The sequence below is a fragment of the Eptatretus burgeri genome, chromosome 8, assembly GCF_056783735.1.
Source record: "Eptatretus burgeri isolate ZD-2024b chromosome 8, Ebu_testis_v1, whole genome shotgun sequence".
Classification (NCBI taxonomy): domain Eukaryota; kingdom Metazoa; phylum Chordata; class Myxini; order Myxiniformes; family Myxinidae; genus Eptatretus; species Eptatretus burgeri.
The window spans coordinates 41791168-41807593 of record NC_140968.1 but is presented as its reverse complement, the minus strand read 5'-3'; the positions used below and the strand labels follow the sequence as shown (position 1 = coordinate 41807593).

General features: G+C 41.4%; 1 protein-coding gene across 7 annotated transcripts in view; it reads right to left on the bottom strand.

Moving 5' to 3' along the window:
• The window catches only part of RBMS1 (RNA binding motif single stranded interacting protein 1), a 424513-nt gene that overhangs the window by 83033 nt on the left and 325054 nt on the right, over nucleotides 1–16426 (bottom strand). The window lies entirely within an intron of this gene.

Here is a 16426-nt window from a genome sequence, read left to right as displayed (position 1 = left end):
TTTGGAGAAGAAGAACAACGAGGATGATGTGCTGCAAATAGAGGAACCAAATGACCTCCAATATCGACATGAAGAAGCTGACACTCATTGCCTTTCACGCAAACAACATTTCCATTGGTAACATTCAAGTAAGGTCCACTGATACAGACGTCTTCATCATTCTGCTTGGGCTTTCTTGAAGGTCGGAAGGAATCGACATCATCATGGACTATGGATCTGGCAACCACCGAAGGTACATTGATGTCACTAAACTAGCTGACATTCTTGATAAGAAACAGACTGGTATCACTGAAGCACTAATCGGCCTTCATGCCTTGACTGGTTGTGATTTCACATCGCGTTTCGACAGAAAGGGCATCCTTCCAATGGATGGAGTCAGATGTAGCTCATGTGATGGCATTGCTATCTCTAACAGCTGAGGAGGTAGACGTCCAAGCAGTTACATCCTTTGTCTGCGTGCTGTATGGCTTCAAAACCTCTGACATTAATGAAGCCAGATACAAGGCATTCATGCGAATGGGTGGTGGTGACGAAAAGGAGCCCTTTGCCAGAATACAGAAGATAAACTGTGCCTCTCTTCACCCGTGCGCCAAGACACTTGGTAATCATATGAAAAGGGCGCACTATGTGGCAATAATCTGGAAGAGAGCTGATCAGACAGATCCAACTGGTGGGGCGAATCCGACAGACTATGGATGGAAGTTGTCTCAAAACTGCTTTGAACCAGACTGGTATCCAGGAAGTTCAGTTCCAGAGTCCCTCACAGGCCCACATGAGGATGATGGGGATGGCGTGGAAGATAATTCAGTAGATGAGGAAGAGTCAGATAATGCTTAGAGTGAGGACAGTGATGAGAGTGACGAAAATGACAGAGAAGACTTGTAATGCCAAGAGGACATCAAGTTAATTATGTGAACTGCACATTTGCAAGTTTTCCATATATCGTTGTTCGGTAATGGCGTCGCTTAATGAGCGGGTGGGCTACACATTTACATGGTAAACTACACATTTGCCAGTAATAACGCAATGTGTCAGGGTAATGATTGACGATAAAAATATCGGTATAGACACCTTATTTGTGATATTATCAGGCACAGTTTTTCAGATAGTGAGGTTTCGGTAATGGTGTCGCTAATTTAGTGGATGAACCATGCATGTACATGGTAAACTATACATTTTCTAGCAATATGCATAGCATCAGGGTAATGATTGACCATGAAACCATAGGCGTGGACACCTTATTCGTGATATTATCATGCATAGTTTGCTAGATATTGAGGAAATTCGGTTTTTCAGTAATGGCGTCACTAGTTGAGTGATTTCAGAGGGAAAGCCACGGGTCAGACCCGGCAGCAATGCATTTTTGTGATGTTGGTGGATGATCAGCCCATGAGGTCAAACGGTCTGGCGCTTTTCACTTGAATAAGCCTTCTGGGCTCCTGGACTATTAGTTTACATTCTGTATCCCACTGATAGGCCGGATCTGGATTCAGTTCTGAACTAAAATTTAATCGGCTTGTTGTTGTCATCTAACCAACTCATCCACCAAGTTTCGTCCGAATCCGTACAAACTTTTTGAGATATCATGCTATATATCGATTAGTCCATCACTCAATGGTGAATTATAATCACTCAAAAAATTATCAGATATGGATTCAGATCTTCACCAAAATCGAATCATTTCTTTCTTGTTACATACTAACCTCTCCACCAAGTTTCATCCGAATCCATCCATGACTTTTTGAGATGTTGTGCTCTATATCGTTTTAGCTCGATCACTCAATGGTGAAAAATCACTTGAAAAATTCTCGGCTCTGGATCCGGATTCGGATCTTCACTAAAATCGAAGCAGTTCTTCCTTGTTACATACCCAATCTGTCCACCAAGTTTCGTCCCAATCCATCAACAACTTTTTGAGATATCGTACAATATATCGTTTTAGCCCGATCACTCAATTGTGAAGAATCACGAAAAAAATTCTCAGATCCGGATCCAGATTTTCACCAAAATCTAATCATTTCCTCCTCACATACCCAAGCTCTCCACCAAATTTCGTCTGAATCCACGCACAACTTCTTGAGATATTTTGTTCACAAATAAACAGATAGGGGTGAAAACACAACCTCCGTCCACCTTCGGTGGATGGAGGTAATTATATCAGTTAGAGATTAATAAAGTGATATCAAATTGATAAAGTGATTTTGACGGAAAGTGAACACAAATTTATCAAAATTGGATGGGGAAAGTCGAATTGCCAGCCTTTCATAGCAGATGTGACCCCAATACCACTTCCCTGGCTTTGCTACTTTTGGGTCAACAAGGGAATAAATTGTACAAGCTTTATAAATAAATGAATAAATGTATCATATGTTTTTTGTGGGCCCCCTGGACAAATGTCCCGTTGGTCCTTCCTTAAATCTGACCCTGGTGGTGCCCCCCCCCCCAAGGTACACTCAGTGTGCACAAGCAATGGCAACCTACCAGGATATGACATTACAATGCATACAACAGTTCAACCTTTATCCATCAGTGGACACAATCAGTCCTACTGAGGCAGATATATACGTGCACGCGCGCGCGCACACACACACACACACACACACACACACACACACACACACACACACACACACACACACACACACACACACACACACACACACACACACACACACACACACACACACACACACACACACACACACACACACACACACACACCTAATCTGCTGTGCATATAATCCATTTATCTTGTTTATATATCTGAGTTGGTGAAAGAAAATCATGTCAGGACAATCCTGGCCATGATGAGCTCCATCCTGTCTGGAAAAATCAATTACATAGCTCTGTAATCCAAAAATATAGCATCATGTGCTGTGGATGCGAGGTCCAGTCTGGAGAGATAGGACAACACAATACCACACATCTGAGATAGCAGTTTGTATGGTTACATCCACTTAAGGGCCATTCATATAATGCAATACACATTCACAGCAAGTTTGGACAACCCCTCTCTTCACAATACTCCATAATGCTTGGTAGAAAACTTCCCCTCCCCTTCTCCCTAATAATGATGTCACCCTTCATGAGAAAATACCCTTTCCATCAGGAAAAAGGACATGAGAAAATTAGAAAATTTTGTTCACATATCAAAGACAGGCTCCATGTTAGCAAAGCAAGAACTTAAGACCAAAGTGAACCCTCAGAGTTGGAATTTAGAGGGACATATTGAAGCTGACCTGCTTTTATTTGTTGCTTGAAAGATAGTAGAGCACATAAAGTGGGAAATAAATTTGAATGGGATAAGTGATACAGGTGAAAAACCCTTTTACTCCACTATAATTCTCCGTAACGCTGGTCCAAACACCTAACAACTCCGCTGTCTCTTACTTCATATATACACATGCCCGAAAGCAATCTAAATTTGAAGATAAGTGAGAGTTTTTGAGGGTCATTCTTTTTCTGAGTTTGTATGCAGCACAAGGCTGCGGAGTAGCAACATTGGCTGAGGGCGCGGCTGTGCTGCTGATACCTTCTTCATGGTGCTGGCGATAGCTCGCTGACTCTTCGAGGACACCTTGTGATCTTTACCATCCAGCAACGAATGCTGGCAGATGGAATTCTCGTTTAACGTCCATCCGAGGGATGGCACACACGTTGATGAATCACTGGGATGACAGTTTATAGTTGAGTTGGGATTCAAACCCAGGCTAGACAGCTTAGAGGGGATTGTCCGTACATTGAGGCCATCCTGTCAGCCCTGAGGGCCATTTGGAAAATATCTCAGCAAATATTGGAATTCAAAGATAAGTGAAACAAGGGCTCTCAAATTATTGGGATCTCCCGTGATGAGGCCGAAGCACAGCGTTTGTTGCTCTCAAATCACAGGTAGGTCGGTTGTCTCTTCGTTTTTGACTGTCTATTCTCTGCTCTTACTCCCTCTGCTCTATCAGTCCTCCAACCCCCTTTATCTATACAAGGATGCACACCTTCTTCTAGTAACCGCTACTGGTTAAACTCTCAATATCCAGACTCACTGCACACCTCAAATCATTTATTCCGAGCTTCTCCTGCCCATGGAATTACCTTCAAGAGACTGTTCTGCCTCACTCTTCCATCCAGGGCTTCAAGGAAGCAGTCAGTGTACTGCCATCTATCTCATCCCCAATTATTTTCCATGTTCTACATTTATACAATTATTTACGTTCTTTTTCATTGACTTCGTTATTATGTCTTTCATATTTATTTACAGGAACTGTGTTTACACATTTACTGTCTTTACTTAGGTTAAAGTCAGATGAGGATAGGAAATTTTCCTCCTGGAATGCATCTTCAATTTATAACATCATGCCTATGGGAAAATCGTTTTCGATTTATGTTTTTTTCATTTTGCATTCAGCTTTTTAGGAACACATTTCAAGCAGAAATTGAGGAGTCCCTGTATGTATAAAAACCTTGACTGTTGGATGTGCCTTTTTTCCTTTTTAAATAATGTATCATCCCAACCACTGCAATCGCCACAGTCAAGTATATATGTATGTATATGTATATATATATATATATATATATATATATATATATATATATATATATATATATATATATATATATATATATATATATATATATATATATACATATATTGTTGTTAATCCAACTCAATTGTACTGCAAACCTGATTAATAGTACCTTAGTTGACTGTATCTTCTGCACATATGTAATAACTATGGTAATAACCTTGACTGTGCCAAAAAAGTGAGTGCCTTTGAGCAAAGGCCACACTTTCACCTCACCCCTTTCTCCTCCTAATGTGTTTTGACCACAGGCAGCATGAGTGTTACTAACTTGTTATCGGTCCTCTTTAAGGAGTTCTGCAAGAGCAAGCGCATGAGTACTCCGCATTGAGAGAAGTGGTGTAAGAAACAAGTTTGATTCATGAAAATAAAAAAAGCACTTGTCCGAAACAATGCAATTTGCACTGCAATTAAAAATCATCTTTTACTTTCGGTAGTTCCATATGACACCTGCCCCAAGAAACAGGATAAATTGTATTACTCTCATGGTGCATCAAACCATATACTTGCAGCTATTTGGCAACTCATGCTCTTTCATGCAAAGGATGTAACAGCCTCATTGCTCGCATTACAGCAATAAGAATGACCCCAAGTTTTATCATTACATGGCTCGTTTTCCACGTTGGTTAAGGTCAGGCTATTACAGCTTCCTGGCACTGATGAAGTCAGATGCAAAGGGGTTTCTTTAATGATGTTTGAACTTAAATTTGCTTATATTCTCACAGTCTGGGGCACAAAATGAAGCAAAAAAACAAAACAAAAGGATGTCCTTCATAAGCAATTTTGTATCAATATCTCAGGACGATTTTGCGTTTACTAAATTCTAAGCATTTTGTTCAGCACATTTCAAAAGGTCAACATAAACTTTAACAATATTAAATTATCATCTTCGCTGCAGGTTTAATATGTTCTTTTATATATACTGAGAGGCAATGAAACCTCGTACCAAATTAAAATTTTGACATTTATTTCATGGCATGTGAAACTAGAAGGGCACTCTTTGATGTCGTGACATTGCCAGATATGCCTCCGCCCACATCATTACATCATTATACATACTTGTACCAAGATTGATTTAAATCCCTGAACCAAGATTCAAAATATTAAATAATTTTGGCTGCCCAACCATATGTCTGATCAGGTTGAAATTTTAAAAATTACATTTCCCATCCCTACTAGATCATAATTGTGACGTTTAACATCGATTGATGAAGTGGTTCAAGAAAAATAATTTTTTAAAGATTTTTGTTCAAACCAATATGGCTGTCAGACTGTGTTATCTATTGATTAATTTGTGAAAACCCTGGTATCCCCAAAGCTTGGAGAACATGTGGGTGAAGTTTCACCTTGATCTGTCAACGTGTTCTGGAAAAGAAGATTTTTAAAAAGTTATATTCTTCAAAAAAAATCATAGCTGCCAAACCAAGCGGCCAATGACATCATAGGTGGAGAACTTTTTGTTCCCCATGGATAGGCGATCATACCTGTAAAGTTTCGCCACAATCTGTTCAACCATTTCGGAGAAGATTTTTGAAGGTTTTTATGGTAAAAAAAAAAAAATGGCTACAGAACCACGTGACTGACGACGTCATGAATTCCCCCCCCCCATACAATTTAACCCTAATTTACAATGATTACAAGGAATTTATGTGCAGGAGGAGGCCATTCGGCCCATCATACCTGCACCACACCAATACCAGATTTAATAAATCTGTCAATACTCCTTCCCTTCGTGTGCAGCCTTTTGGCTGCTACACTGGTACTTATTTTGCCAACCTCAGAAGGATGAAAGGCTGAGTCAACTCCCTGGTGTTCATTCAGCAGACAACGGGGCTTGAACTCAAGACCCTAGGATCCCAAGCCACCACCCTAACCACGAAGCCAACACCACGTTCGAATGATTGGATGGATAGATCACCCCCAAAAACTTTCATACTGATCAGATAAAGCATTCAACATTTGCAATTATGACATCATCAAAAAATCATGCTGTTCCCCATGAGGAATACCAGACATGTGCGAAGTTTAAAAAAAAAATTCCATGAAGAGGTTTTGGAGGTACAGAGATCCCAAAGTTTTTCGTTTTTTTCTCCAATATGGCTGCCACACCACATGACCTATGACATCATAATTATCATGATACCATTATACATGAGTAGTTATACCTACGTTAAAATTTTGTGTCATTCGGATAAGTGGTTGCAGAGAAAACATAAAATTAGCATGGACGGACGTACATAAATACGTACGGACAGACAACCTGAAAACATAATGCCTCCGGCGACTTTATCAGCAGAGGCATAAAAAAAGATCAATGTATGCAATCATATGAGATTTGTCAAGGACAGTCCTGCAGAATCTGCACAGAGACTGGGAGATTATAATGTGCACGTGTCATCACAAAAATGTCTAACTTTGCAGCGGTCCATCGAGACAATATCGAGTGTGATCACCATGGGCAGTGATGCGTGCTTGAAGTCTACAGGGCATGGATAAACACAGGCGGCAGGTCAGAGATTGTGGTATTACTGTCCAATGGAACTGTGAAGCTGCAGTAAGCTCTGCAACATTCCGTGGAGGGTTAATTTGATGATTGCTCTCCAAACCATAACACCACCACCTCCAAAACGGTCTTGCTCAGTAATGCAGCCCTGAGTGAAATGGTGTCTTTGCCGATGGTACACGCGAAAATGTCCATCTCAAAAACCCGCATAGAACCTCGATTAATCAAAAAGGATGACGTTTGCCCACCATCTCCCACCCAAGTTACCACCAGCTGCTGCTGGTGCCCATCGTTGTCGTGCAAGTCGGTGTTGATGTGTCAAGATTTGTCACTGATGACTCGTCCCATTGTTCCAATGGCGGTTCTGGCCATTTCTCATACTGTGCTGAAGCGGTTGTGGAGGTGAATGATGATGATGTTTCAGTCTTGTCTTGCTGACGTCACACGCTGTGCACCAGGACAAGGACGAGGATGGTTGCTGACCCCTTTTGTGGCTCTGTATCGATTCTGTAGCCTAGAAACTGTTAAGTGGTGGACATGAAAGTGTCGAGCAACTCTTTCTTGACTGATTCCACGATTCAGCATACTGATGGCTTTGTTCCTCCGATCATTCGTTAGATGTGGAATTTTAATTGACGACATCACAACTAAGGCAACCTGTGTTTTAATTGGCATAGATGCACATGTTGCAAGAGCAGCATGATTTCTTTTCACCACTGCTCATCATTTCCAAGATTTGCCATGTGGCTGCATTCAGACTTGAACGTCCATCCACAAGCAACAACCCGGACTCGAACACAATCAAATGCCGATAACAGACGTCCATCATGCATGTTTTATTCCTGACTCTTTCGATCCTTTTTCACGTGCAATGAAATAAATGTCAATGCAAATTTGGGATGCCGTTTTCATTGCTTGGATCAAGCTTAATATTCTCTGTTTATCTTAAACCAGCTGCTTTAGTTTCATCCATGTCAAAGAATCACGCATCAACTCAAAATTTACGACAAAACCAAGGTGTTCTTTCAATGTGATTCTCTACTTGGAAGAAGGAATCATTGATAAACGTTGGGTTTGATTTGGTAATGAGCGAAGCGACGTGATGCTATGTTTATCCATACAAGCATGGAGAGAGCTTTAATACTGTAAGATTACGGCTTAGTTCAGGGAGTCCTCTAAAATAAAGCTGTGATGAAAGTGGTGTCTTGTGTCCATGAACGTCTGACCTTTTGGGCTTCCTGAATCTGTCGTCGTTCCAAATTGATACTTGTTACGAACATTGCACGTTTTGATTCTGTGGTTGCAACACTTCGCACTCATCACACTGAACATCTGGAAGTATCACATATAAAAGCTTGCATAAGTCCTACAACAAAATTATATGCATTTTGATTTCAGACCGAAATATAATGGCTTGAGTCATTTAATAATATTTTCTTTGGAATAACATATTTGTCAAATATAATATCTTGATTGAGATGTACATAAGCCATGCCATAGTGTATACAAAATGGTGAAACAAGCACAAATTGTCAAGAGTTGCTTCAACAGACACCCACAATCAGCTCTCGAATTTACTTAATATATCTCTCCTGCTCCCAACAACACTTCGATCCATTACAATTGCTAATTTTCACATATATGTGACAAACACCTTTCATAAGAGGTTATTTTCAAGTCCACACAGTTAATTCAAAAGTTTATTGCGGCTCCTTCTGCTTCTCCAGAGAAAAAGCGTCCATTTAAATAACGTGCTATGAACACAGTACGCTTCCGGTGTACCATTTTGGTGTGGATGAGGATTATCCCCGACAAGGAACTTTGATGCAGGAGGAGGCCCTTAGTCCCATCAAAACCAGCATTATGATTGCCAAATATGATCGTTCAGCCATGCTCGCTAGTTTTTTAATGTGAGCTCCTCCACAGCTTCAACATCACATATATATATATATATATATATATATATATATATATATATATATATATATATATATATATATATATATATATATATATATGAATAAAAATCTTGAGCATCAAGTAAGGAAGCAGCACATACCATTTGAAAAGTCTTTGGGTATGACTCCACCAGGGTTCGAACTGCCAACCTCCGAGACTCACATCAGACATTCTAATAACCATTAAACTATCGAGTCAGGTACGACCTTAAAAACTAATTTCCTTGAAAATTTCACCAACAGCAAGGATCTCACACCACATCTGTCCTATCTTCCCTTGTTTCATCTTTGACTTGTCAATTGTGTGTTGTATGTATTCCCATGATTTATCCATGTCTCTCCAGTGATCCGCAGCCAACCTCGCCACCATAACTTGCAGCCAAATAGTTCATGGTGCTGTCCTTTGGAAAGCGCATAGTGCTGTCCCATGTGCCGTTGATGTTTCTGCCCAAATCCTCACCTGGCCTCACCTGACAGGAGGTTTTACAAGACTACTTACTCTGACAATTTTCCTGATAAAAGAAGGAATTTAACTTACACAATCACACAGTCCATGTTGTTTTACCACAATATATGCAACCCACACCCCTACACGTAACAATATTCTCTACCAATGTCAGGAGTTGAAATAAAAAGATTGAAGAGTTTGAGGCCAAAGTAGATAGCAAGGAGTACGATATAATTGCAGTAAGGCCTAAGTCACATTTGCCACGGCGGCCGTGGGGTCTACAAAATCTACGGCCACTAGCAATTATAGGGCGGCCGCAGTATTTCCACGGTCACACAATGTAGCAGTCGCATACGTTTTTATTTTTCGGGGAGCCGCAAGCCATATTTATAAATTGTGGAGACCGAAAATGTGGGGGTGCCGTACGGTCTTTGATTTGATGTCGCACGGTGACCTGAGGGCGTTCCTGCGGCGGCCATAGAATTTTCCAGGCAGACGCAAGGTGCCCGCAAGGCGACCGCAGGGGGACCGCAGGGGGGCCCTAAGGCGAACGTGCGGCCAGACGGACGGTAACGAGTGGGTTCTTGTTTTCTGTTCTTTTTTTTACCAGTTCTTTTGTTTCGGCTTGTCGAATTGCTACGGCGAACGTAGAAATGAAAAAAGTTATAACTCCGCGCTATAATTCCACGACGACCCCTACGACCTGTAAAAGATAGCCAAACGGCGTAGGGCCACCCTGAGGCCACCGCAGAAACTCTGCGGCCGCGGCACGTTTCTGTCAATTCAGAGGGCGTACGGCCGCCGTATCCTCACTGTAGAGCAAATGTGACTTCGGCCTAAGTGAGACATGGTTTAAGGAGGAGAGTAACTGGAGGACAGCATTAGAAGGCTGCAAGGTGTATCGGTGTGATGGGAAGGAGAGAATAGGAGGAGGAGAAGCAACCTTGGTAAAGGACAGCATTCCATCGAGAGAAAGGGGTGATATTAAGGAAGGAATTAATGTGGAGGATTCTATATGGATGGAGATTAAACATTTTAAAACAGTAATATACTGGAAGAATGCTTTTATAGGGCTCCAGGTGTGAGGGAAGAGGGAAAAAGAGGGCGACATGAGAATTTCAGAAGGCATGTGGTAAGGGAGGATAGAATATTAATTTTTGAGAATTTTAACTTATATTGCTCAGAATAGATTGGGTATACCAAGAGGGGAAGGGCAGAGCAGACGAGGATTTCCTAAATCTTGTCCAGGATTGCTTCTTAACCCAGAATGTAGACAAGGTCACGAGGGGCCAGTGGGAGTGCAGTGTTAGGCCTACTTTTAAATAATGATCCCAATATGGTGGAGGAGGTGGATGGAGGGGAGCATTTAGGATCAAGTGACCATAACATTGGGTGTGCAAGGAGTATTTTTGTTTGGGATAGCAGAGTAAGGCTATTAGATTTCAGGAAGGCAAACCTTGAAGGTATGTGGAGCGAGAGTTGGGTGATGTAGATTGGGAGAAACTAACAATAGGGCTATCAGCATCAGAAAAATGGGAAACCTTCAAGGAGCAAATGTGTAGAGTGCAGAGTAAATAGATTCCAATGAGGTGTAAAACTAGAAGTATAAAGAGGCCAGGGAGGTTGAGTAGTGAGATAAGGAACGCTATTAAGGAGAAGCAGAAGGCATTTATATGGTATAAAATAACAGGACTGAAGTTAGATTTATATCATTATCGGAGTAGCAAGTTATGTGTGCAGTTTTGGATGTGCACAGTTTTGAGTGCGATGTCTTAGAAAGGACATAGCTGCCATAGAGAGGGTACCAAAGTACGGCTACTAGATTGATTCTGGGCCAAGCTAGACTCAGCTATGAGGAGCGGCTGAAGAAAACAGGACTTTATCCATTAAAAAGGAACTGATTATGATGGGATGTGATGGAGGTATTTAAGAAAATGAAGGGTACAGACAAAATAAGTGCAGAAGAGTTCTTCAGCAAAACAGACAGTGAGAGCAAAGAAGAGGAGAGTTCAGATGGTAGTAAAGCAGGGGTCTTTCACTCAGAGAGTAGTTAATGCATGGAACGGTCTCCCTGGAAAGGGAGTGGCAGCAGAACAGATGATAACTTTTAATTGGATTTCGATAGGTACCTAGGATCATTGGAGATAGAGGGATACAGGGATGTTGCCAGGACTTGTACGTAGATTGAGTATGGATGGGTGATTGTGTACATCTGTGCTGAGTGTGATGTTTGTGAGAGGGTCTAGTCAAGGGATAGTGTGTGGTTGGTGTTGTCTATTCTTCACCCGAAAACCACCTTCGCCCACAACCCCTCCCCCACAAATAAATATTTACAGAATGTATAATTTTTAAAATAATAATTAAAAATAAAGATTTTCCCCATTTTTATTTCATCACCTTTGTTATATCTCCATGCCTGCCACATTGCTCTCATCCCAACTCCTCCGCCATTCCCCCAATGAAATTAAGTTGTTTTGACGGATTTATTTCATCTCGTATTGACGTGGCACAGGCATGATGGGCCGAATGACCTCCTCCTGCGGCGAATTTCCTTCTTTTTCCTTGTTGTTCCTTGTCGTTGTTTTCATCATACAAATGCAAATTTATGAGTTTCGGCAAAAGTCCATCGTCAAATTTGAAGCATGCTCACATGAGTGATGTTGGGAAAATTCATTTCCATGATGAAGACCAACCTTGTGAATTTGAGCAGGTCTACTTAATCACGTTAAACACCTTGTCATGGTCCAACTAGCAAACAGAAAATCATCAATGGGGTTATTCCAACACTTGCAGCCCATTCAAATATGCGATCAGCAATGTCCAGCAACACACAAATTGAACCATCACTCATTTGAAAAGCTTTCTATTCAATGACCAAGAAGATGTTGGACTGTGTTTACACAATGCCATAAAAGCATCTCCACTGGGGCATGAGATATTGACAGCAATTTTATCAAAACCATTCCAGCAGCAGTGTCTTAACATTGTCTGAACACACTACAAAGAACAGCTGTGAAACAGTGTGCTCCTGGAGGAGATCCAATTTCACAGTCAACCAATAACTTAATTGTCCATCAATCAGATATTTTTCATAGGAGACAGTATGCTGCAGATAGTTGCGGATTCCATAAGGCTCCAGAACAGATGTTGACAATTTTCTTCACCACAGCATATCCTCATGTAAAAATGTCATTATGGTATCCACAATCATAAAAAAATTGCTTTAGGTCTGCGCAAAATTTACGATTTCATCACTGAGGTTCCGTGACCAACTGTACACATCAGCATGACGACCGCCTAGCGTGCAGGTGATGATGATGCACAATGCACACACACACACACACACACACACACACACACACACACACACACACACACACACACACACACACACACACACACACACACACACACACACACACACACACACACAGTTGTATTATAGTTGTGATCATGTATGATTCACCGTAGGTTCACTGCACTGTGCGTTTAACAAAAGAGTCTAATTGCAGCAAATGCCACAAATCAAAGATCAACACGTGTAACCATGCAGGCACACCAAACAAATTGGAAGGACATATTCTGTGGGTATTTGGAAACAGTTCATGGTATGCATCTCTCCAAATAATCCGAGGTTGGCGAAATGAGCACCAGTGTATTGGCAATATAGTGGGGAAACTTAGCATAACAATTGTGCATTTTGGGAGGAAAGCACCAAATTTGCCACACTAGTAGCCGAACATATTATGAACAGATTTGGATATTGGGCCATCTCAAATTCAGCCGCTGATGGCTGTGGCAGCCATTTTCCACTGCCATCAAAAATTTTGAGATGGCCCAATATCTAAATCTGTTCATAATATGTTCGGCTACTAGTGTGCCAAATTTGGTGCTTTCCTCCCAAAATGCACAATTGTTATGCTATATTTAGCTAAGTTGCCCCACTAATAGGGGGTACTGCATCAGCAGCAAAGCCACATCGCGACCCGATGATGCAACCAGCAGCCACAAGGCTGCACACAGGTGTGTGTGTGTGTGTGTGTGTGTGTGTGTGTGTGTGTGTGTGTGTGTGTGTGTGTGTGTGTGTGTGTGTGTGTGTGTGTGTGTGTGTGTGTGTGCACGCATCTGTGCAAAGATTAAAAAAAAAAACATTTGCGTTTTGATGTTTGAAAATATTGCATTGAAAAAAAGGTGCAGTATTGCACGTGGTCTGAGATGAGGGGACTCTGATAGGATTGCGTAGAGGTAGCACACGTATCTTTGAACTGTCTCATCTGGTTTGGATTCTCGACCCAACTATAAACTGTCGCATCGGTGCTTCGTAAGCAGTGCATTGCATCGCAAAGTACTCCATCCCTCAGATGGCCATCGGACTGGGGATCAATCTGTGAACACGAGTTAATGGATGTGAAGGATCTTTCCTGAAGGATAGGAGAGTTACCACAACTGAACTCCGGAAATTCCTCCACTAACCAGCTCCAGTCGAATGTCAGGACTGCCCATCCAGGTTGTGAAAAATTTGGGCCAAAACCTTTTTCGGTTGACCGCACACGAAGACGGAAATAATTGGTGCCAATAAGATAGTCGTGGAGATCTATACACCTTCTCTGACTCGTCACAATCTGTAACGAAGCAAAAAAAAGGAACTAAATATTAAATTGTCCCATTGAATATCTTCATCAAGTTTTACAACCACGAACTAGAGCAGAACGAATCGACTTGCAGCGTCAAACAATATAGAAAACAAAATGGATCCCAGCAGGAGGATGTGAACATTTAATTGAAGACAAAGTTTCATTAATAATTAAGATTGGAAACATTTTAAAATGAGTGTCGATGTCAGCAGGAATGGCATTTGTAAACATCATGGCTCTGAAGTAATAAACTATTAATATTTTGTGTGTCCTCCCTTAGGAGTTGGCACAGCACTAATGCCCAAATGAACAGACTGAACGATCCAAGACAGAAGGCTCTATTAGTAAAGGGAATTATTCGAAATTTGTTTCCGAGGTTCTGTCCACCTGTTCTTGCTGTGGTGCATCCATGTGTTCATTTACATTTTACACGTTTTCCCTTTGCCTCATTTCCTGTTTGTTTACCCTTCACCCTTTGCTTTTTCTGCTATCACATTAGCTTCAGCACCTGTACAAAAATGTTTTATCTTATATATTATTTCCGAGTTTATGGTTTCGTGTCACGCTATCTTCGACTTTGTTCTGCGCTCGAGTAACGTGATATTCGGCTTACATTATCTCAAAGACCATATGAGGTGCATGGTACAAAAAAAAGTAAATAAAATAAAATAAATAAAATTATATATTATTTCAGAGTCTGTGGTTTCGTGTCGCGCTATCTTCGACTTTGTTCTGCGCTCGAGTGACGTGATATTCGGCTTACATTATCTCAAAGACCATATGAGGTGCATGGTCCAAAAAAAGTAAATAAAATGGTTCTGAAACGGTGAAATCGTATTCCACTTACTGCATTAAAGTAAAATTACTACTGATACTCTGCATCAGTTCGTTTCTCAAACACACCCACCCCAACATGTCGCGCAGAGCACGGGTTCTGCTCGTCTGTAAATTGCGTGGCTCGGTAGTTGAACGGTTCAAGCTCTCTTTGCATCACCCTCCCTGGTATAGGTTTAATTCCCATGGCTTGACTGCTCAGTGGAAATTTCCACACTGTACAATGGAATTGTGACTTGTCCAGGACTGGGTTTTAAAACTTTATTTTGCCACGCAACGTTCACGACTTGTCGTGAGCATCCTGACGCTCTTCCTCCACCACCAACAATGCAAATCAAGCATGATTTTAGTCTTTTCACATTCTCTTTTTTTCTGATCTTGAATAGATTTCAGAAGATCCATCATCATTGGAAGAACATCTTTACTGATTTTTTTTTTTTTTTTAGTCTCACGTTTGGTGTATCCTCATTTGTGAAAAGAGGCCAACACGTGATGCACACTGCCCACTACAGTTGAGGCATTGAAAACTGCAGCTAGAAATCCGTTTGAAGTGTTCTTTTTCTCCTTTCTCTCCTTTGCTTTGCCTTTTCAACTCGCTTCATCTCAAAATATATAACTCAATCATTTACACGTCTTTTCCTCCACTCCTTTCTGTCCAGCGCTGTAGCTTCCCATAATTTTTTCTAACAAGTTACAGTCCTTCAAGTCCTGTTTGCACAGATCTTTGAAGCAAAGCTTTGGCCTTCCAGTTTTGTAGAAGCCCTTCTCTGGAATACCATAAAGGATCGATTTGGGCAGATGCAAGTCATCCATATGGACCATATGCTCACGCCATCACAATCTTCACCGCTTCAGCAACGCCATGATACTAACCGATTTAGCCATGGTCAAAATTTCTGTGTCAGGAGCATTGTCTTGCCAGTGAACCCGAAGGATCTTCCGCAGGCACTGGAGATGGAAAGAGTTCAGCCTGACTCCTGCTTGACATGTAAAATCCACGTTTCAACAACATAGACAAGTACACTGAGAACACATGAGTGGTATATGTGTAGCTTCCTGTTGGTCGTAAGGCTATTGTTATTCCATGCTCTCTTTCACAAGCTGCCAAATGCTGGAGCAGCTTTGGCAGTACACGCTGAAATCTCTTCACCTGTCTGAGTGGACTTTGTATGGATAGAGTCACGGCAAACTGTTCAAACTCTTGCAGCTCTCTGCCATGTAGTTTCAATGGTATGGGGTCACTGTTGCACTGTGACATCTTCAGTTTTGTTTTTTGCTGATAGTGACACCAAGCTTGTCACATGCTTTTGACAAAGCATCAAAGATTGTCAGTAGTCTGCAGGCCGAATGGGAAACAAGGGCAGCATTATCAGCAAATAACAGCTCACGGATGAGGAGTGTTCTTGCTCCAGTCCTGGCATCCAGACGGGCAAGATTGAAGAGATTTCCATCATCTTGTGTGAAAGTAGACACCC